Genomic DNA, 22,907 nt, shown 5'->3' on the forward strand with positions numbered 1-22,907 from the left:
GAGACCCTAAGAGGACAACCAAGAGCCAGGCTGTGGGATGGCAATGTCTGCAGATGACCAACCAGCCCAGGCTAGGCTTCCTGTACACAAGAATGGGAAAACACAGATGGACTTTGGCCCTGGGAACTCTTAAGAATTTCCAGTGCTGCTAAGCCACAGAAGTCTTTGGATCATACAAAGAAGCAGCAAGGGTGCATGGACCCTGTCATTGTGCTGAGCATGTACTGTGCTGGAGCCTATGCCCCTCCCCACCTCTCCTATTACTGCAGTGTGCTTTAGCTGTGATGGCCCTGAGATGTGATGGCCCCTCTAGTTTTCCTCTTTCTGTGTGGACAATAATTATATGGCAACTTACAAAATCTTGTTCCCTGCTCAGGCCCCAAAAGATCAGACCTGGAATCCTCTCTGTATCTGGCCTATACCTGAAATTGATTTCTGCTGAGGCATGTACTGTCCTCCTGCAGCAGAGAAGTGGAGACCTGCATCCTATTCTCTGAACCTCACCACAGCATCCTTTATTTCCTTTGGTATTTGTATAGACTTCAAACAATGACCTTGAATTGTTTCCTTGGAAATGCCTTATGAAGAAATCTAGAACCAATTTCAACTGGGAAATTCAGCAGGAATATTGTAGGGTACTCCACCAAGGACTGAGTTGACATTAGAAGCAGAAATAGCTTTCATTTCTTAATGTAATCAGTTCTTAGTATAAGGCCATAGGGTCAAATATGGACATTTTGTAATGATTAAAACAAGGGTTTTCCATAAAGAAGCATAGAGAAGATGGTGGAATAGGGAGAAAGCTTATTGATCTAGTCCAGGAGAAGGTAGTAAAAAAAAGTGGAGATAGTGTAGTCTCAGGAAAGAGTTAGAGAAAAAAATGGCAGAGGAAACTCTTCCAAAATTAGAAGGACACAGTGGACCTACTTGAAGGGTGTGGTCACCCACAGCTCAAGATGCCAGCATCTGAGAGGCTAAGCTCCAGCATTGGAAAGTAAGTGAGATGAGACTGCAGTAGCTGGAGACACTGGCAAAAAAGCAGCAGGAAGTGCCTAGAGGGAACAAGGCTTGAAGCCCCATGGGGGAAAGTACACCAACCTAACTAGATGAGAGAAAAAATAAAAGGGGCCATAGAGACACATTTCTCTCTGATCACCTTACAAATGCGTACAAGCCGATAGAGCCAGCTCCATTTTGGACATACATAACAGCAGCAGCAGCTTGTGTTTGCAACCAGCAATCAGCCGAGCAGAGAAACCTGACTCTGGTGGGGAGTAATAGCAGGAGGCTAAGACCTAGTGACTGTGTGGAACTTCTGAACTAGGATTGTGAAAAAAAAATTGAGTGTGTTGGAGACTTTGAGTAGTCTTGGTAGGAGACACCACAAGCTCAGGCGGACCTGGCTAGATGGTGGGAGACATTGCAGGGGAATCTGAACTTACACTGAAGACTGCACAGATTCATTGTGAGGTCCTTGTGACAGTGCAGACAAATAAACCCACTGGGGCTACCGCTCAGGCACTGATCACCATCAAAGTGAAGAGCTTAGCTGAGCAGAAATACTTCCCCTCTGATTAAAAGAGAGAGAGAGAGAGAGAGAGAGAGAGAGATTTACCACATCAAACCTGGGTGTGTCACCTTAGGCACGTCCTTAAACCTGAAGAATTGAACAGAGTTTTCTGGCCACATCCACCACAAGCCTCTAGAGATTCGCTGAAAGCAGATAGTCCACTTATCTACAGAGTCATAGTACAACAAAAAACGCCACCACAGCAGAAATAAAAGCAAAAGAAGAAGAAGAAACCAATGAGAATTTCCACAAGTGCTGAACAACAAACACAACAATCCAAGAAACAAGGATAAGGAAGACAACATGATGCTCCCAAAAAAACGCGACACTTCAATACAAGATTATGAAGACAATGAAATAGAAGAAATGCAAGAAATGGAACTCAATACATTGATGATAAGAACACTTAGAAGTAATCAAAACCAAGCACACAGAGTACTGAAATCTATGCAGGATATGAAAAAAAATCTCTCTCATGAAAACTAAATCTTAAGGAGAAATCAAAATGAAATGAAGAATTCAATAGAACATGAAATTGAGATATTGAAGAAAAACCAAAATTAAGAATTCAATAGAAAAAATAAAAAATGCAGTTGAAGGCCTTAAAAACAGAATCAGTGAGGAAGAAGAGAGAAATCAGACTTGAAAGAGAACAGGAAAGTATAGAGTCAAACTGAAGGCAAGAAGAAGAAATTAGAAATCTAAAAAATATTATTGGGAATTTACAGGATACTATTAAAAAAAACAATATCTGGGTTCTGGGGATTCTTGAAGGCATGGAGAGAGAAAAAGAATTAGAAGGCCTTTTTAGTGAGATACTTGCAGAAAACTTCCAGGGTTTGGAGAAAGACATCCACATACAGGAAGCACACAGAACTCCCAATAGGCATGACCAGAAAAGATACGAGCCACCACACATTGTAATCAAACTCCCCACAATGAAGCTTCAGGAAAAGATTCTAAAATGTGCAAGAGAGAAATGCCAGATTACTCTCAGAGGATCTCCAATTAGACTCACAGCAGACTTCTCATCATAAACCCTACAGGCTAGGAGGGAATGGCGAAACATAGTCCAACTACTAAGAGAAAAAAAACTGCCATCCCAGAATATTATATCCTGAAAAGCTCTCATTTGTGAATGAAGGTGAAATAAAGACCTTTCATAGCAAACAGAAATTGAAAGAATTTGTCACCATTCATCCAGCCCTGCAAAAGATGCTTAAAGATGTGTTATACACAGAAACATGGTCATCAATATGAAAGAACGTAAAGGAAAAAAATCTCTCAGTAGAAGAACACAGGAAGTTCAAACTATATATTAGAAATATTTTTGGAAAAATGGCAGGGCACTATATAATGATTATGGGATCAATTCAACAGGAAGATCTACCTATTATAAACATCAATGCACCTAATTACAGGGCACCAGACTATTTAAAAGATATGTTAAGGGACTTAAAGGAGACTTATGCTCCAATAGAGTAGTATTGAGTACTTCAATACTCACTTTCAGCAATAGATCAATCAGACAGAAAATTAACAAGGAAAGAGTAGGTTTAATAGACACTATAGACCAAGTGGATCTAATATATCTATAGAACTTTTCATCCTATACTTGAAGAATACACATTCTTCTCAGCAGTGCATGGAACTTTCTCTAGGATTGACCACATACTAGGCAAGTCGCAGCAAATTCAAAAGAATCAAAATCATACGATGCATCTTCTCAGACCCCAGTGGAATGAAGCTGGAAATTAGGAACTCAGGAAACCCTAGAACATATGGAAACACATGGATACTGAACAAGATGTACCTGAATGAACAATGGGTCATACATGAAAGAGAAATGAAAAACATTCTGGAAGCAACTGAAGATAACAACACATCAAAACTTATGGGACACAATAACAGCAGTGTTAAGAGGAAAGTTTATAGCAATAGATGCCTACATCAAGAAATTGAAAAGGCACCAAACAAATGAGCTATCAATGCATCCCAAATATCTAGGAAAAATACAGAAAACCAATCCCAAAACTAGTAGGAGAAGATAAATAATTAAAATTGGAAAAGAAATCAACAAAATTGAATCCAAAAGAACATTACAAAAGATCAGCAAAACGAATAGTTGATTTTAAAAAGAAAAAACAAAAACAAAAATGACACACCAATTGGCCCAAATAACCAAAAAGTGAGAGAAGACCCAAATCAATAAAATTAAAGATGAAAAAAGTAATGTAACAACAGACACCACAGAAATAAAGAGTCATCAGAAATTACTACTAGGGGCTGGCGTGGTGGTGTAGCAGGTAAAGCCACCACCTGCAGTGCCGGCATCCCATATGGATGACCGGGCTGCTCCACTTCCGATCCAGCTTTCTGCTATGACCTGAGAAAGCAGTAGAAGATGGCCCAAGTCCTTGGGCCTCTGCACCCGCGTGGGAGACCTGGAGGAAGCTCCTGTCTCTTGGCTTTGGATCAGCACAGCTCTGGCCATTGCAGCCAATTGGGGAGTGAACCAGTGGATGGAAGACCTCTCTATCTCTCTCTCTCCCTCTGCCTCTCCTTCACTCTGTGTAAATCTGACTTTCAAATAAATAAATAAATCTTTAAAACAAATTACTACTAAGAGTTGTATGCTAACAAACTGGGAAATCTAGCAGAAATGCATGGATTCCTGGACGCATACAACCTACCTAAATTGAACTATGAAAACATAAAAACCCTAAACAGACCCATAACCAAGTCAGTAATTTAATCAGTAATAAAGGCCCTCCCAAGAAAAAAAGCCCAGGACCAGATGGATTCACTTCTAAATTCTACCAGACATTTAAAGAACTAACTCCAATTCTTCTCAAACTATTCAAAACAATTGAAAGAGAGGGAATTCTCCCAAATTCTTTCTACAAAGCCAGTGTCACCTTAATTCCTAAACCTGAAATAGATGCAGCAGAAAAAGAAACTTACAGACCAGTTTCTCTGGTGAACATTGACACAAAAATGCTCAATAAAATTCTGGCCAATAGAATTCAATATCACATCAGAAAGATCATCCACCCAGACTAAGTGGGATTTATTCTTGTTATGCAGGGATGGTTCAGCTTTCCCAAATCAATGTGATACACCATATTAACAAACTGCAGAAGAAAAACCATATGATTATCTCAATAGATGCAGAGAAAACTCTTGGTAAAATACAACACCCTTTCATGATGAAAACTCTAAGCAAATTGGGGATAGAAGGAACATTCCTCAACACAATCAAAGCAATTTATGAAAAACCCACAGTCAGCATCATATTGAATGGGGAAAAGTTGGAAGCATCCCACTGAGAGCTGCTACCAGACAGGGAAGCCCACTCACCATTGAATATTCAACATAGTACTAGAAGTTTTAGCCAGAGCCATTAGGCAAGAAAAAGAAATTAAAGGGATACAAATTGGGAAGGAAGAAGTCAAATTATCCCTCCTTGCAGACAATATGATTCTTTATTTAGGGTATCCAAAGAACTCCACTAAGAGACTTTGGAACTCATAGAAGAGTTTAGCAAAGTAGCAGGATATAAAATCAATGCACAAAAATCAACAGCCTTTGTATACACAGACAATGCCACAGCTGAGACAGAACTTCTAATATCAATTTCATTCACAATAGCCATAAAAAATACCTTGGAATAAACTTAACCAAGAATGTCAAAGATCTCTATGATGAGGATTACAAAACTTTACAGAAAGAAGAGGATACCAAAAAATGAAAAAATCTTCCATGCTCATGGATTGGTAGAATCAATATCATCAAAATGTCTATTCTTCCAAATCAATATACAGATTCAATGTGTTACCAATCAAAATACCAAACACATTCTTTCTCAGATCTTGAAAAAATGATGCTAAAATTCATATGGAACACAGGAGACCTCAAATAGCTAAAGCAATCTTGGACAACAAAAACAGAGCCGAAGGCATCACAATATCAGATTTCAAGACATACTACAGGGCAGTTATAATCAAACCAGCATGGTACTGGTACAGAAAAATAGATGGATAGACCAATGGAACAGAATAGAAATGCCAGAAATCAATCCAAACATCTACAGCCAACTTATATTTGATCAAGGATATAACACCAAAGACAAAACTAACAAATGGGATTACAACAAATTGAGAAGTTTCTGTACTGTAAAAGAATGAGTCAGGAAAGTGAAGAGACAACTGACAGAATGGGAGAAAATACTCACAAATTATACAACTGATAAAGGATTAATAACCAGAATCAACAAAGAGATCAAGAAATTTCACAACAACAAAACAAACAACGTATTTAAGAGATGGGCCAAGAACCTAAAAAGACATTTTTCAAAAGAGGAAATCCAAATGGCCAACAGACACATGAAAAATGTTCAGGATCACTAGCCCTCAGGGAAATGCAAATCAAAACCACAATGAGGTTTCACCTCACCATGGTTAGAATGGCTTACATACAGAAATCAACTTAACAGATGCTGGTGAGAATGTGGCAGAAAAGGAACACTAATCTACTCTTGGTGAGAATGCAACTAGTAAAGACACTATGGAGACAGTTTGGGGATTCCTCAGAAACCAGAATATAGCCCTACTACATGACCCAGCCATCCCAGTTTGCAAATAAAAGTGCTGTCTGTGCCTCAATGTTTATTGCAGCTCAATTCAGAATAGCTAAGACATGGAATCAACCTAAATGCCCATCAACAGAAGACTGGATAAAGATACTATGGGATATGTACTCTATAGATTACTACACAGTGGTAAAAAAATAAAATTCAGTCATTTGCATTAAAATGGGGAGTCTGGAAAACATCATGCTGAGTGAAATAAGCCAATCCCAAAGGGACAAATATCATATGTTCTCCCTGATCTGTGACAACTGAGCACCTAAAAGGAAACTTGTAGAAGTGAAACTGACACTATGAGAAACAATGACTTGATCAGCCCTTGTCCTGACTGTCGAGAAGGAGCTATCTATTGTGGGGAGCAATCCGGACTGGACTGAGTTACTGGAATTAAGACTTATTCTATGCATCTGCTCTCCCACAATATGGCGCTGGGAGAGAAGTAAACAGCTTCCGCACAGCTGCCTCCAGTTCAACCAATAAACTGTAGGACTTGCTCCTGATTGGAGAGCAGCGTACTCGGTGTGTGGGCAGCCGAGTTGGGATTGGCGGAGGAGGACTATAAAGGAGGGGAGAGACGGCATGCACCAGGAACATCTAAGGGGAACATCTAGCTGAAAGAACACCCGTGCAGCCCCCGAGAAAGCCGGCCGGCGGTGTGCCGCTCCCCTGCGGAAGTGGGGAAAGCGGCCAGGGGGAACCGCCCTTCCACGGAGGTGGAAGGGATAGTAGCCAACCCGGGAAGAACCAGCAGCAAACCCGGGGAGGGCCGAGCAGACGAAAGAACAGCGCAGGGTCCTGTGTCGTTCCCCCACGAAGAGGGGGAGCGACATAATGGTGCCGTGACTCGGATATGAAGCCTAGGCAGGGTTTAGTGTCATTCCCCCATGAAGACGGGGAGCGACATAATGGTGCCGTGACTCGGATATGAAGCCTAGGCAGGGTTTAGTGTCGTTCCTCCATGAAGAGGGGGAGCGACAAAATGGTGCCGTGACTTGGATATGAAGCCTAGGCAGGGTTTAGTTTCGTTCCCCCACGAAGACGGGGAGCGACATCTATTTTATTCTTTTTAGTATTTTTTCTACTTAATACCATTGGTTGAACTCTTTTAATTAACACACAATTATTCTTAGATGTTTAAATTTAAGTGAAAATTGATCCCTGTTAAAAATAAGAGTGGGAATAAGAAATGGAGGAGAGGTACAGTTTGGCGCATGCTCACTCAGACTTACCCCTTAATGGTAGAGCTAGAAACGTGTCATGGAACTCCAAATCCCATTAAGTTGGCAGGTACCAATGCCATCTTACTAGTTAAAATGATCAGTTTAATTCAAAATTGATCATAAAGATAGCATTAGTGTCAAAGGAATCACATAAATAAGACCATTATCTGCTAATAATAATTGATAGAATTAAAAAGTAGAGAATGACCCAACATGGGAAGTGGGATACACAGCAGACTCATAGAATGGCAAATGCCCTAAATAGCACTGTGGCCTCAGAATCAGCCCCTAAGGCATTCAGATCTGGCTGAAAAGCCCATGAGTTTCTCAGGCATGGAAAGCAAAGACACTGTGGCAAAAAATGACCTAAATGAAAAATCTCTGTGAGTGAGATTCCAGTGGAAAGAATGGGCCATCAAAGAATGAGGTACCTTTCTCTGAAGGGAAGAGAGAACTTCCACTTTGATTGTGGCTTTGTCTAAATAAGGTCGGAGTTTGTGAACTCAAGAGGCTTCCATAGCTTTGTGTGATTACTGATGTCATAAATAAGAGGTGTCAATTGTTAAATCAACAACAGGAGTCACTGTGCATTTACTCCCCATGTATGCTCTGTCCTTAATGTGTTCTACTATGAGAATTAACAGCAAAACTAGTCTTCAGACAGTACTTTATACTTTGTGTTTCTATGTGGGTGCAAACTGTTGAAATCTTTACTTAGTATATACTAAGTTGATTTTCTGTATATAAAGATAATTAAAAATGAATCTTAATGAAAAATGGGATGGGACAGGGAGTAGGAGGTGGGATGGTTTGCAGGTGGGAAGGTGGTTATAGGGGGAAGCTGTTAAAATCCAAAAGTTGTACTTTTGAAATTTAATATTTATTAAATAAAAGTTTTCCAAAAAAGTGAATTTGCAAACCATTAGGCTTTCATTTTTAAGTCAATATTTTAATCTTATTTGTTGATTTAAAAGGTTGTGATCATCTTAAGGCTGATAAATAACCCACACTCACATCATTCTTGTTAAATTACTCATGTGAGCATTTGGAGAATTCACCAAAAGATAAATCTTTCTCTCCAAAAAAAAAGTTAGATGCTGCAAGTAGCAAGCAAGTTAGTTAATAATCTCCAAATATATTCCAGTATTACAAATCATTTAAAGTTAGGTAAATAATGATAAACTAAATATTTACTATAATGAAAATGTATTTGTGGGCAGGCACCATGGCTCACTAGGCTAATCCACCGCCTGCAACGCCAGTACCTCGGGTCCTAGTCCCTGTTGGGGTGCCGGATTCTGTCCCGGTTGCTCCTCTAACAGTCCAGCTCTCTGCTGTGGCCCAGAAAGGCAGTGGAGGGTGGCCCAAGTCCTTGGGCCCTGCACCTGCATGGGAGACCAGGAGGAAGCACCTGGCTCCTGGCTTTGGATTGGCACAGCACGGCGGCTGTGGCGGCCATTTGGGGGGTGAACCAATGGAAGGAAGACCTTTCTCTCGGTCTCTCTCTCTCTCACTGTCTAACTCTGCCTGTCAAAAAAAAGCCTATTGGTATTCAAAAAATGGAAATGGAAAAGAAATAGCACAATGGAGCATGATATATAGTAGGACTTTAATATATCCATATAATGTGTTGGAAGCTTAATCCTCAAGGTAACAGTCCCTATCCTAAGGAACATCTTCCTACCAATTTTAAAAGACCAAAGGCTCTCAGGTCTACCTCTTATTTTTTCTCATCATTTGATTTCACTCTTGCCACATCATGATTCAGGGAGATGGACCTTTCCAGATAGGGCCTCTTGACTTTAGGCTGCCCACCCTCAGACTCTAAGAAATAAATTTGATTTCTTGAGGCTAGTCTTGTGGCACAGAAGGTTGTTCCACCACTGGTGAATCTTTGATCTCACAGCAGAGTCTGATTTGAGTCCTGTTGCTCAACTTCCAATTCAGCTTCCTGCTAATGTACCAAGAAGGCAGTCTATGATTGCTCAAGCATTTAGGTCCCTGCCACCCATGTGGGTGACTCAGATGGAACTCCTGGATCCTGGCTTTGGCCTTGTCCCACCCTGATTGTTGTAGCCATTTGGTTATTCTGTGTATAAACTCAATTTCAATCCCTCCCCCTCTCCCTCTCCCTCTTTCTGTTGCTCTTTCAAGCAAGTAATTTTGAAAACTGTTTTTCTTTCTAAATAACCCATTGTGTACCATTTTTATCAGACACAAAAACAGACTAAAATGGAAAATAAGCCAAAAGATTTTAATTCATAAAAGAGCTTCAGAAGCCCAGGAATGATTTAGAAAGCAATCTAACATTAAAAGATTTGCAGAAAGGAGAACTAAAAAACAAGTTCACTTTGGCTAAAGAAAAATTAAATGCACAATTGTGCTGTTTTCACATTTATGCGTAGTGTTTATAGTATTGATTTTGAATAAACTTCTTCCAGACCACTGGTATGCATGGATTACTAACATTTTTGCATCAAAATAACCTTGTCTGTTATTTCAAAGTCCTTCATAACTGCAACTGAAATTTCAGTAAAAATAGAATGAGTGAAATACAGAATGTGTCCTAATCAGCACAGATATAAAACTATTCTAGGCAAATAACAAACTGAAGGAATCCAAATACAAAGAAAAGATCCTGAATGTAATGAAAGAACAGCCTATGGCATACTGAGTGATAGCCATCCATGAATGATGGCTGACTTCTCCACAGAAACAATGGAAAGAAATCATTGGCATACTCAGAGAAAATGTTCTCCCAATCGGATTCTATATGTAATGTAAATACTGTAAAATATAAGGGGAACATTTTGGCTCATTGGGATAAGCTGCTTCTTGGTATGCTCATATATCAGTATAGCTACCCCTGCTTCTGATTTAGCTTCATGCTAATGCTCACCCAGGAAGGCAGCAGATAACAGCTCAAGTAGTTGGGTCCTAGATACCCACATAGGATAGAGTTCCAGGTTCCTGGCTTTGGCCTGGCCCCTGCTCAAGCATTTGCAGGCATTTGGGGAGTGGACTATCAGATAGAAGACCTTTGTGTCTCTTAAGTAAACAAAAAAATGAACATTAATCTGTGTAATGGAAAAAATACATTTTTTGAACAACAAAATATGAAGATAACCACCAGCAGATGCTATAAAATGCTAAAGAAGTTCTCCATGCTCAAGTAAAACGAAATAAGATGAATACTTGCATGAGCAGAAGTTGGGAACCTGTGTCCTACCAAAATCCATTTGGATATTTTAACATTATTTGTAGGCCATACAAAATTATCAATTTAAAAAATAGCCTGCTATAGATTTATTGAATTTAGAGTATCACCTGGGGCCAACGCTGTGGCGCAGTGGGTTAAAGCCCTGACCTGAAGCTCTGGCATCCCATATGGGTACTGGTTCTAGTCCTGGCTGCTCCTCTTCTGATCCAGCTCTCTGCTATGGCCTGAGATAGCAGTAGAAGATGGCCCAAGTCCTTGGGCCCCTGCACCCATGAGGAAGATCCTGAAGAAACTCCTGGCTCCTGGCTTCAGATGAGCTCAACTCTGGCTGTTGCAGCCCCTTGGGGAGTGAACCAGCAGATTGAAGGCCTCTCTCTCTCTCTCTCTCTCTCTCTCTCTCTACTTTCTCTGTAACTCTTTCAAAAAATAAAATCTTTAAAAAAAACTAAAATCTTTATAGGTATAATAAAAATATAGTACTTCCCTTTTCCTCATCTTTTTAAACACTGCATTCAAATATTTGCTTAAAAATTTAAGAGAAAAAAAAAAACAGAAGTAGCAGGATTTGACACCAAGGTGAAGCTAGACATGGCAAACATAGAAAAGACTGGAAAAAAGCCCCATCTTGATGATTTGGCCAAAGCCAGCTCATAGTAATGCTGGATAGAAGTAAGTATGGGAAACAGGACTATCAGACCACAGAGGGCCAGATAGATTAATAATTTCAGGATGGGGTAAATGGGAAAGCACCTATAATGTTTGGATGGATGATGGTGAGAAAACAGTCAAAGAATTCAAGAAGAAAAAGAAACAATCAGTGAGGTCATGACATAAACAGAAAAGAATTCTCAGTAGATCAAATATAATTGTTGAGAAAAAATTTAAAAGAGGAGAGACATTTAACCTAGTGTTTATGATACCAGTCAGATAACTCCACAACACAACCAATAACCCAGTTAAGAAATGGCTAAGTGGGCACAGTGTCTAAACCACTACCTGAAGGCCAGTATCCCTTTATGGGCACCAATTCAAGTCATACCTGCTCCATTTCTGATCCAGCTCCCTGCTAATGTGCCTGGGAGATTCTTTGGGACCCTGCAACAACATAGCAGAACTGGAAGAAGCTCCTGGCTTCAGCCTGGCCCAGCCCTGCAATGCAGCCATCTGGGGAGAGGACCACTAAAGGGAAGATCTCTCTGTCTCCTTTTCACTGTGTTACTTTGCCTTTCAAATAAATAAATAAATAAGTAAAAAATGGGCTAAGGATATGAGCAGGCATTTTTCTAAAGATGAAATATAAATGGCCAACAGGCACAGGAAAAGATGCTCAGGATGACTAGCCATCAGGGAAATGGAAACAAAACAATGAGGTTTCATCTCACCCCAGTTAGAATGACGATCATCCAAAAATCAAAAATGACAAATGCTAGACAGAATGTGAGGAAAAGGTACCCTAATACACTATGGATGGGAATGTAAAGTAGAACAACCATTATGCTAGACAGTATGGAGATTCATCAGAAATCTGAAAATGGATCTACAATATGATCCAGCCATCACACTACAGGGAATTTAATTGACAGTGATTAAATCTAGTTATCCTTAGGTTAATGAAAACATCAATATATATGATACCAACACACTTTGAAAAGTATTTGCCTACTGGAGTTTATTAAATTGTTATATTATGAAGAAATCTTGGACTTGCCTGTTGGAGATACAAGGCCTAGGCAAAAATCACGACAAACCACCAGACTTGAGAAGGTCGAATACAGGCTAGACTACTGCTTGGGACAACCATATCCCATATGCACATTCTTAGATTGTTATTGCTTGCTATTACATACTTAAAATACATCATCTGAGATGATGGATACGTACTTGGATTCCTGCTACCCTCATATGAGACCCAGATGGATCCCTGCCTCCTGGCTTCAGCCTGGAATAGCCCTGGCTGTTAGGGACATTTGGCGAGTGAATTAAACAACACAGGGAACATCTTTCTCTCCCCTTCTCTCATGCTCTGCCTTTCAAATAAATACTTTAAAAATTACAAATAAAATTACAGCAAAAAGCCTCTGTTGATTTGTAATACATCAAATGCTGATACACTTTGCTGAATATGGAAAAATTTAATAGTATGCCAAATACAATCAAGAGAGCTTCACATAGATATTTCCAAGGGCATGATTCATGCTGACTATGTCAGCAAGGATGTCAGCAAGACCGCTGCCACTTAAACTGCTTGAACATCATGAGCATTGGTTTCCAATTTCTGTAAAGTAAATGCTTCCACTTAAAATGCCATGGTATCTGACATCTATTAATCATTTGACATTTGTCAACAGACAATGTCCTAGAGCACATTTTGTTTCATCTTTCTCATATGGTACAAAGAATCTGACAATTCCTGAGCCACCAGAAAAAAATCAGGATACAGGGAGTTTCAGGGTTATCTCCAAATACAAAATGCAGTGAGAGGATAGGTTTCAAACAGTTCAAATTCTGGGAATAACAAAGGCAGAATTAAGCAAATGGAGTGTGTAAGGGAGTGCTATTTCAGATATGGCAAATTAGCCCTTCACTGAAAGTCACATCTCCAAGATCACTCCAGTAAGTATCATTTCCTAGGCCCATGCCTATCTTTCTCAACTACTCACATCTTCCTTCTCAAAGTTTATATAAAACTTGCACTATCATTCAGCCTTTGGTAGCTTACAGAAGGTGAAATTACATCACTCAATCTTGGTCACCCTGGACCACAGGATCAATAATTGCTTGGGCCATGAAAAGCTAGGGCCTTTACCGTTCTAGGACGCCTTTGCCTCTACTGTAAAACACCAGGGAGAGGGTTTGGTCAGAAGGGTAGATCCTGAATCATGGGGTCCAAGCCTCCATTCAGCATGAACATTTTATTAGAAAGAAAACAGACTCATCACCCAGTACCCTAATCTCCCACATAGAATCAACTGTCTTTGGACAATATATTTGGATAAACTGCTTTAAACTCAAGACCCCACAAATTCAACTTCTTCATAGTAACAGACCTCATACACAATGTATAGTGATTTTGCTGGAAATTTGTGCATGTTTCACTTGTATTTGTAGTGTCCACTTGTTTCAAATCTATAAGCCAAAAATGGCAAATGACTAAATCAGTTATAAAACTTGTATGACAGTTTGAAAATCCCTTATCAAAAGTGGTTGGTACCAGGAGCTGGAATTGTGGTGTGGTGAATACAACTGCCACCTGCAACACCAGTATCTCATATGGACAAGGGTTTGCGTCCCAGAGGCTCCACTTCAATCCAACTCCCTGATAATGGCCTAAGAAAAGCAATAGAAGATGGTCCAGTGGTTTGGTTTGGCCCATCTCTGACTTTTGCAGCCATCAGAGGAGTAAACCAGGAGATGGAAGATCTTCTTGCCTTCCCCCAACACCACCTGTAACTTTTTCAAATAAATAAAACCTTAAGAAATACTTGGGCCGGCGCCGTGGCTCACTAGGCTAATCCTCCACCTGCGGCACTGGCACCCGGGGTTCTAGTCCTGGTTGGGGCACCGGATTCTGTCCCGGTTGCTCATCTTCTAGTCCAGCTCTCTGCTGTGGCCCAGGAACGCAGTGGAGGATGGCCCAAGTGCTTGGGCCCTGCACCCGCATGGGAGACCAGGAGGAAGCACCTGGCTCCTGGCTTTGGATCAGTGTAGTGCGCCAGCCGCAGCGCACTGGCCATAGCGGCCATTTGGGAGGTGAACCAATGGAAGGAAGACCTTTCTCTCTGTCTCTCGCTCTCACTGTCTAACTCTGCCTGTCAAAAATAAAAATACTTTGAGATCTGGCACTGTGGCATAGTGGGTAAAGGTAAAGCTGCTGCCTGCAGTGCCGGCATCCCATATGGGTGCCGGTTCGAGACCCGGCTTGTCCACTTCCAATCCAGCTCTCTTCTATGGCCTGGGAAAGCAGCAGGAGATGGCCCAAGTCCTTGGGCCCCTGCACCCACATGGGAGACCCGGAAAAACTCCTGGCTCCTGGCTCCTGGCTTCAGAGTGGCTCAGCTCTGGCCGTTGCAGCCATCTGGGGACTGAACCAAGGATGGAAAGCCAACTCTCTCTCTCTCTCTCTCTCTCTCTCTCTCCCTCTCCTTCTCTCTGTGTAACTCTGACTTTCAAATAAAATAAATAAATCTTAAAAAAATAAGTAAGCAATTGTAGGTTTTCCTGCTGTCCTCTAAGCAGGACTGGGCTTAGAGGGTTACAGCAGCACAGGGTGAAGGGGAAAGCAATAATGGATCCTAGGATGCTTAGTCACTGACTGAAAAGTGGTGAGCAGGTTCACCCACAGAAGACTCTGCACTGCATGGAGAACGATGAGGTTTAATGGAGATCCAGAACTAAGCTACTTGTAGATTTTACATGTTGTTGCTGTTATAACTCTTACGTAAAATAGTTATGCCTCAGCCACTGATCTAATGAAAGTCTGAAATAAGCAGCATAACTCTAATCATTGTTATGAAATTAGTCTAGTTTCCTTCCATTCTATCCTGAAACTTTATCAACAAAAATGGAAAAAAAGCTTGTGAATCTAAAATAGGAAATCCTTGGTAGGCAGGTATTATATCAATATTTGTCTTTGAATATTAGAATGTTTATTTAAAAACCCTTAAAAATATTCACTCATTAAAAGACATATTCTTACACGTTCATTATATCCAGAAGACATTGTATTTTTAACTTGTCATGTTATCTTAAGGCTAAGTTTGGTAAACAAAATACTCGTAACTAGGTTAATTAACAGTTGGAGAAATTTAGATAAATGTAATTATTCCTATTGCCCTTTTTAGGGTGAAAAAACAAATTTTTGTGATAACTAATGGTGTGGCAGATAAAGCTGCTGCCAGTGATCCTAATATTCCATATGGGTGCCAGTTTGTGTCCCAGTGGCTCCACTTCTGACCCAACTTCCAGCTAATGACCTTGGTAACACAGAAGAAAATGGCCAAAGTGCTTGGGCCCCTGCTACCCATGGGGGAACCTGGCTCCTGGCTTTGGCCCAGTCAGTTTGTGGCCATCTGGGGAATGAGCTAGTGGATGGAGTACCTCTCTGTCTCTGTGTCTTCCTCTGTGTAACTCTTTCAAATAAATAAACTCAATTTTTTCAAAAAAAGAAAGACTTAGCTATTTTTACTCCATGAATAACTATTTAATATTATTTAAACACTTTAAGGATATATATATATATCTTCCAAAAAATTTAAAATATATATGGATGTATATATAAATAAAATAAATTTATAATGGTATGTACCTATATATAAATATATATGAAAATGCTAGGTATATTATATTCCCAAAAGCTTTTGCAGCCACTTCTCTCACCTCAGATGCCTAAGGCCCTCCTGTGATGAACACAGGTTTCCTTTGAGGTCCCAACAGAGAATCTCAGGGCGCCTTCAGCCGCCCAGCTCACAATAACTGTGACCTAGCAACGCCCTTAAACACAAGTGCGCAAGCACGCCTCCAGAGGGTAGTAGATGTAGGTAGTAGATGTAGGTGGACTTGACCGAGTGTTGGGGTCATTGTGGAGACGAACCACTAGAGCCTGTGGAAGCCGTCTGCGCTGACCAGGGCTCAGGTGGTGTGGAATTTCAGGATGCTGAAGACCTCGTCAGGAGTAGACACCCTTAAATCCCTCTCCACACCTCCTGCTCCTCAGTTTATGCTCCCGCCACGTCCCCCTGAGTCCTGGGCGGCTGCAGTGGGAATGTAACAGATGCGAAGACAAAGTTGTGCTCTTGTGATTTCAGAAACTGGCACATGTGCCATCTAGGTCAATCTTAAGAAATCAAAGCCGGCCTTTCAGAAAAAATGTCTTCAGGCCTCTTGCATTTGCCCAGCCTTTATATTTTCTTTACTTTTAGTTTTTATATTATTTCCCTTAATTGGATTTTTAGTCTATCCGTGCATTATTTTGAAACATGGTGTAATATTTATAAACTTTCTAAAATGAATGTTCACTTGTCCCACAAACAGTTCGTGATTTGATGGTATGTTAAGATGCCCCATTGTTTTACTTGAAATTCCCTTTTTTCCCATTTCTGGCTTTTTCATTGTGTTCCATCAAATGTTCTGCTTTTTATTCTTGTTTTTCCTGATCCATGCATTCTTTATTCCATTACCAGCCCCTGTGCCCCCATTAAAACAACAGTAGGGAATCCAGCAATCACTGCAGTCCAGTTGCACCACGATCCGAGGCTTATGGTGCTTTAAAGCTTTTAACTTTGAGGGAAAAAAGGAGAAATCAAGACAAAGAAACCCCCAACCCATACCCACAACCATTACAAACAAGAGTGTCAATTGTTCAATCAACAACGGGAGTCACTCTGCACTTACTCTCCATGTAGGATCTCTGTCCTTAATGTGTTGTACTTTGAGAATTAACGGTAAAAAATGTCTTCAAACAGTACTTTACACTTTGTGTGTCTATGTAGGTATAAACTGTTGGAATCTTTACTTAGTATATATACTAAGTTGATCTGTGTATAAAGATAATTAAAAATGAATCTTAACGAAGAATGGGATGGGAGAGGAAGTAGGAGATGGGATGGTTTGTGGGCGGGAGGGTGGTTATGGAGGAAAAAAACCGCTATAATCCAAAAGTTGTACTTCCGAAATTTATATCTATTAAATAAAAGTTTTCAAAACAATACAAGTATTAGAGCAATTCTAAGCATTTTACAATCTGATGCCCCAAAAGGGCTCCACTCTTGGGGTCAGCGCTCAGAGAGAGGCCGATGACCTCAGCTTCGCCCCCAAAGGACCAGCAGGTGAGAGACTTCAGAAATCCTCTTGGTGCTGGGACAGCCAGGAAGCAGTCAGTCTTCCTGGAGTCCAGACAGGCCACGCGCAGAGCGGACGCCAGAGGGCAGCAGAGGACGAGCGCACACAGATCCGTGCTGAAAAACGTGACCGAAGCAGGTGTTCAGGTTGAAAAATATTCGTGTTATCCACAGAAAACCCCATGAGAACCGAAAGATGGTGAATTTTCTATCTCCATGGTTTGGCCAAAGCGCAAACCACTGGTCAGAGGCAGACAAGCCCTCTTAGTCTGGGTAGATGAGAGTAAAGAAAGCAGATGCCACGGGCAGAGACAGCACTGGGAATCAGGACACTAGTTGAGACTTATGTATGCCTCCATCCCCAAAGGTATGAACCTTTGCCGATTCAAGCCTCACAGATTCTTCCTGTTATATATAAACAAACATAACGACAATAGAAGATGGTTGTTTATTAGCCTGTTCCAAAATGTATCAGGAGTTGTCAAGGCATAGAAGAGAGTGTTTGCAAAGGGGAAAGTAGTTTGCTGCCTCTTTAAGACTGAGACCAAGAGAAAGAAGAGAACGAAAAGCCTTTCCAGTAATAATAATAATAATAATAATAATAACAACAACAAGGACAGTTGGTGGTGGTGGCGGTGGCACCGGCTGGAGACAGAGGGAAGCGCTGCTTTTTGATCCCGATTCCAGTCTCTCAGTCTCTCTCTCTCTCCCTCTCTCTCTTCCCCAAATCTCTCCTCATCTGGTCTCCTCGGGAAGCCCCGAGGAGGTGCTCACAGCACCTCTGCCCCTTCCCCTCCTCCTCTCGCCCCGCCCGCAGACCCCGAGTCCCAGCCACCAAGGGTCGGGCCAGGCCCGCGCACAGCGCCCACAGGTGCAACAGGAACGAGACGGAGCCGGAGCCGCCGGGCCCGCGCACACACAGCGCCCGCAGGTACAGCAGGATGGAGACAGAGCCGAGCCGCGGGGCCCGCGGCAGACTTCAGGGCGCGGGGTGGGGGGTGGGGGGCGGGAAGGCGACAACCACAACAGTCCGGATCGCGTCAGGCGGCCCATGAACACCTTCCTGGTGCGGTCCCGCGGTCAGCGGTGCAAGATGGCCCAGGAGAACCCCGCGATGCACAACTCGGAGATCAGCAAGCGCCTGGGCGCCGAGTGGAAACCCTTGTGGGAGACGGAGAAGCGGGCGTTCACCGACGAGGCCGAGCGGCTGTGAACGCTGCACGTGGAGGAGGAGCACAGGGTTATAAATTCCGGCCCCGGTGAAAAACCCAGACGCTTAGGAAGAAGGATCAGTGCACGCTGCCTGGCGGGCTGCTGGACCTGGCGGCCACAGCAGGTGAGCGGGGTGGGGGGGCGGGTGCCGGCCTGGGCACGGGCGAGAACCAGCGCGTGGACAGCTACAGCGCAATGCAGGACCCGCTGGGCTGCCTGCAGCTCCCGGCACCGCCTAGATGCAGCCCAGGCAGCCTGCGATGTGAGCGCGCTGCAGTACAACTCCAGGAGCAGTTCCAGGATATGCATGGAGGGCTCTCCCACCTACAGCACGTCCTACTCGCAGCAGGGCACTCCGGCATGGTGCTAGGCTCCAAGGGCTCGGGGGTCAAGTCCAAGGCCAGCTCCAGCCCCCAGCCCCCAGCCCCGTGGTTGCCTCTTTCTCCCACTCCAGGAAGCCCTGGAATACGGCATGTTGATGACTAGGCCCAATGCCTGTCCCGGAGTCGATGTTCCTAATCAATATATTCCATGGATCATATAGAGCCTGATCACCTGGAAGGCCCCCTTGGTGTCTAGCTGAAGTCTTCCATGAGGCAATTCTAACAACTTCGCTCTTCCCCAGTTATTAATGGGGCAAAAATGTCTGCAACTGAAAACCCACGAGCACCCACTCCTTCCAAATTGCTCCCTGCCTCCCAAACAGTTTTTAAGAAACAGGACAAAGATGGAGACATTTGTCTGGATAGAGGGAGCCAGTCGATTTTCAGCTAAAATACTGCTCTTGACTCAATCACAATCAAAATCTCAGAGCCTGGGGATGGTGTTGTGGCATAGCAGATAAAGCCACCAGCTACAACACCAGCGTCCCATGTGGGAGTTGGTTCGAGTCTTAGCTGTTCCACATCTGATCCAGCTCCCTGCTCAGTGGCCTGAGAAAGCAGTGGATGATGGTCCAAGTGTCTGGGCCCCTGCTACCCATGTGTGAGACCTCGATGAAGCTTCTGGCTCCTGGCTTCCACCTGGCCCATTGCTGGCCATTGTCCAATCTGGGTGGTGCACCAGCAGTTGGAAGCTCGCTCTCTCTGTCTCTTTCTCTCTCTATGAGTTTGAAAAATAAATCTTTAAAATAAATAAAATCTCAAAACATTTTCATTAAATTTGTATAGAATAAACGATTTGCATAGACTTAAAATTCATCTCAAATAATAATATTGCCAAGAGAATCCTGAAAGAGAAAAATACAGGTGAAAGCTTTCTAACTGTAGCAGACTTTTAAATGTTAAATGTTAACATGTTCTATCCTTTCATTTTATTTTAGCAGCAGAGAGTGACAGACACAGAAAGAGATCATCTTGTCACTGGCCCACTCCCCAAGTGCCAGCCACAAATGGGATGTGGTCCAGGAAGAAAACAGGAGCCTGGACTCGATCCAGGACCCCAGGGAGTCCTGTATGGGCTGAGGGCATCCACGTCGTCTGAACCAGTGTTCCAAACACTCATTCCAGTGCACTGCATGTTTTGTAGATAAGCAAACATTTTAGTACTCATTTGAAACACTGAGTTACAATGAGGGAGGGAGGGAAGGAGGGAGAAGTAGAGCAAAAGGGTGGTGGGAGGGAGGGAGGGAGAGAATGAGGAAGGGTGGGAGGGGGGGGGAGAGAGAGAGAGAGAGAGAGAATCTTCCATCCACCGGTTCACTCCCCAGATAGCCACAATGTTCAGGGCCCAGCCTGGAGGCAGCCAGGAGCCGGGAGCTTCATTCGGGTCTCCTTCGTGGTGGCAGGGGCTACGCACGTGGACCATGTCCGCTGCTTTTCCCAGGACATCAGCCGGGAGCTGAATCGGAAGTGGAGCAGCTGGGACACAGACCGGCGCCCCAATGGGATGCCGCGTGATAGGCCGCGGCTTTCCCGGCAAGACCACAATGACCGCCCCTAGAGTACCGAGTTGGAGCACTGACCATCCGGGACGGCGCCTCCGTCTGATGCAGTCTGGGAGGGCTGCACTGCCCTTCACGCACGCTCGGGCCGCCCCCTGCCTCTCGCCCTGTGCCCTGCTTGTCCTGCAGCGGCAGGCGCCAGGCTGCCCTGATGCCAGGCCCCAGGATGAATGGGCATCTCGCTAGGAGAACTGCGGTGGCTCTTCTACTGCCCTCCCTGCCCGAGCATCAGCTCCGCCAAGCCGGCCTTCCTGCCGCCAAACCCACCTACGCCGAGCTTGTGCCCGAGCGGCGAGGCCCAGGGTCACCGGCCTGAGCGGCCGCCGCGGCTCCAGCCCCTGCCTCTGCAGACTAAGGAGGGCCCGGCGCAGATCCCAGAGTTTGCAGCCTGCAGCGAGCGAGCGCGCGACTGGCGACACCGGCAGCGCGAGGTGGACGCGGCCAACGTGTTCTTCGCGCCCTTGGCCAGGCACGACCCGCGGGGCTGCAGGTTGGTGGCCCGCCCGCCCTGCAGCCGCTGCGCGCTGCTCTTCTCCCACGGGGACGCGGGGGACCAGGGCCAGATGTCAGCTTCCATGTCGGCCTCGGCTCGCGCATCAGATGCAGCGTTTGGGATTCCTCGGTCTACGGCTTGAGCCCGGCCAGCCCCCTAGAACCGCCATGCAGATCCGCAGGCGCTGCGCCCTGGGCAGGGTCCCAGTCCCGAGAACTTCGTCCTCTGCAGGCAGAGCCCGGGGACTGAGGCCGCGGGGGACTCGGCCTCGCGGGGCCGCGCGCGCTCGTCCTCTGCTGCCCCCTGGCGTCCGCTCTGCGCGTGGCCTGTCCGGACCCCAGGAAGACCGCTTCCTGGCTGTCCCAGCACCAAGGGGATTTCTGGTCTCCTCTCACCTGCGGGTCGTTCTGGGGCGAGGAGTCCTCGGCCTCTCTCACGGCCTGGCCGTGTGTGAGCGCTGACCCCGGGGGTGGAGCCCTTCTGGGCATCAGGTGTGCAAGATGCTTAAATTGCTGTATGACTTGTATCGGATGCTGGTATGGGTTGTATCGGATACGGGTATTTCTCTTGTTTCTCCTTTTTTTCCTCAAAGTTAAAAGCGTTAAAGCACTGTAAGCCTCGGATCGTGGTGCAACTGGACTGTAGTGATTGCTGGGTTGTCTACTGTTGTTTTAATGGGGCACAGGGGCTGGTAATGGAATAAAGAATGCATGGATCAGGAAAAAAGAATACAAAACAGAACATTTAATTGGGCACAATGAAAAAGCCAGAAATGGGAAAAAAGGGAATTTCAAGTAAAAAATGGGGCATCTTAACATACCGTCAACTCATGAACTGTTTGGGACAAGTGAACATTCATTTTAGAAAGTTTATAAATACAACACCATGTTTCAAAATGATGCATGGATCGGCCTAAAGAATCCAATTAAGGGAAATAATATAAAAACTAAATGTAATGAAAATGTAAAGGCTGGGCAAATGCAAGAGGCCTGAAGACATTTTTTCTGGAAGGCCTGCTTTGATTTCTTAAGATTGACCTAGATGGCACATGTGCCAGTATCTGAAATCACAGAGCACAGTTTTGTCTTCGCATCTGTTAAATTCCCACTGCAGCCGCCCAGGACTCAGAGGTACGTGGCGGGAGCATAAACTGAGGAGCAGGAGATGTGGAGAGGGATTTTAAGGGCGTCTACTCTGGACGAGGCCTTCAGCATCCTGAAATCCCACGCCCCTGAGTCCTGGGCGGTGCAGACGGCTTCCACAGGCTCCAGTGGTTCGTCTCCACAATGACCCCAACACTCGGTCAAGTCCACCAACATCTGTAAACAATCTAATCCCTCAGTTTTACCAGGTGGGAATCATGCACATGCGCACTAAGCAAACTTGGCCGCCGGACTTCTGTGCGCAGGCGCAGTGACTGCCCTCTAGAGATGCGCTTGCGCACTTGTGTTTAAGGGCGTTGCTAGGTTACAGTCATTGTGAGCTGGGTGGCTGGAGGCGCCCTGAGATTCTCTGTTGGGACCTCGAGGGAAACCCGTGTTCATCACATGACGGCCTTAGGCATCCGAGGAGAGAGAAGTGGCTGCAAAAGCTTTTGGGTATATATCTAGCGTTTTCATATATTTATATGTAGGTATATACCATTATAAATTATTTTATTTATACATCCATATATATTTTAAATGTTTTTGGAGGATATACATATATAATCTCCTAAAAGTGTTTAAATAATATTAAATAGTTGTTTATGGAGTAAAGATAGCTAA

General features: G+C 43.8%; 1 pseudogene; it reads left to right on the forward strand.

Annotated features, from left to right (window-relative positions):
* The first annotated feature begins 20,747 nt into the window (after positions 1–20,747).
* Positions 20,748–22,290, forward strand: LOC138847853 (alpha/beta hydrolase domain-containing protein 17C-like; annotated as a pseudogene).
* The last annotated feature ends 617 nt before the right edge of the window (positions 22,291–22,907 follow it).

The sequence above is a fragment of the Oryctolagus cuniculus genome, assembly GCF_964237555.1.
Source record: "Oryctolagus cuniculus chromosome 17 unlocalized genomic scaffold, mOryCun1.1 SUPER_17_unloc_1, whole genome shotgun sequence".
In the NCBI taxonomy this organism is placed as follows: domain Eukaryota; kingdom Metazoa; phylum Chordata; class Mammalia; order Lagomorpha; family Leporidae; genus Oryctolagus; species Oryctolagus cuniculus.